General features: G+C 55.6%; 1 protein-coding gene across 1 annotated transcript in view; it reads right to left on the reverse strand.

The window, feature by feature from the left end:
* The window catches only part of DOCK3 (dedicator of cytokinesis 3), a 99,500-nt gene that overhangs the window by 96,475 nt on the left and 1,833 nt on the right, over window positions 1-1,192 (reverse strand). The window lies entirely within an intron of this gene.

A 1,192-nucleotide genomic window follows, 5' to 3' on the forward strand; every position in this document is an offset into this window, starting at 1 on the left:
TATATTATAGACAATTGTCTGTTTATATCCTTTGTTCCATCTCAGTGCTGCTCATCTCCTGCGGCCTCTTTACAGACACTTCTTGTCCACATGACTCCAGCAATGGCTGCACGGTATTTCTCAGGGCGGGTTTCCTGATGGTGACAACAGTGGACCGTGTCTGTGTGATGGAACTGTCACTTGTAGTCTCCATTGGAGGTCCGTGTGACAGGGTAATAAGGCATGAGCACCATTGGGATCAGGGAGAGAGCGTTGTCACCCTATAACAGGAAGTGACTGAACAAGGACCTCCTTGGTAGGATTAGGATCCTTAATTTCATACCCTGAGCAGGGAACCGAGCTGTGGGAGGGGCCCAACAGGCTCCACCTGCAGAAAAACTACAGGAAGGGGCGGAGACAAGACCAGTCACCCTGCACAAGAAGAGAGAGCAGCAGTGACCGGTCTTTATTACAGGAGGGGGCGGAGACAAGACCAGTCACCCTGCACAAGAAGAGAGAGCAGCAGTGAGCGGTCTTTATTACAGGAGGGGGCGGAGACAAGACCAGTCACCCTGCACAAGGAGAGAGAGCGGCAGTGACCGGTCTTCATTACAGGAAGCTCCTCACACGGGATGACTGCACAGATCTGGAAGGAACACACGTGTCTCTTGTATGAGGACGATATTTCGTTACCCCCCTTTGGGAAGAGCTGAGACGGGGGTGGGGGTGGTTGGGGAAGCCCGGGTCTGTAGTAAATAGGAGTCTATGAAGGTTTCATATCGGATCATGGAGTCTGCGGCATTATGGGGCCCCGCGGGGGTGGGGAGCCGCGGCTGGATATGGCGGCGCCTCTAATCACTCTGACAGCCTTGTGTAGAGGAGCGGAATGTGCGCAGGAAGAGAAGATCTATAAGACGCTCGATATGAAGAGACGACGCCGGGTGACTACGCGGGGCCGCTGAGATCACTACAGACCTCCCGGGGTGACCTCCATCAATACAGCTGAGTCTGGAGGGGCCGGGGAACAGCCAGCTCTCTATCTCTGCCCTGTGCTCCAGCTCCGGGGGTAATACTGAGGGCTCCGGGGGTAATACTGAGGGCTCCGGGGGCAATACTGAGGGCTCCGGGGGTAATACGGAGAGCTCCGGGGGTAATACTGAGGGCTCCGGGGGTAATACTGAGAGCTCCGGGGGTAATACTGAGGGCTCCGGGG

This window comes from Nanorana parkeri, unplaced genomic scaffold (genome assembly GCF_000935625.1).
Source record: "Nanorana parkeri isolate BGI_ZX_2015 unplaced genomic scaffold, ASM93562v1 scaffold1966, whole genome shotgun sequence".
Classification (NCBI taxonomy): Eukaryota; Metazoa; Chordata; class Amphibia; order Anura; family Dicroglossidae; genus Nanorana; species Nanorana parkeri.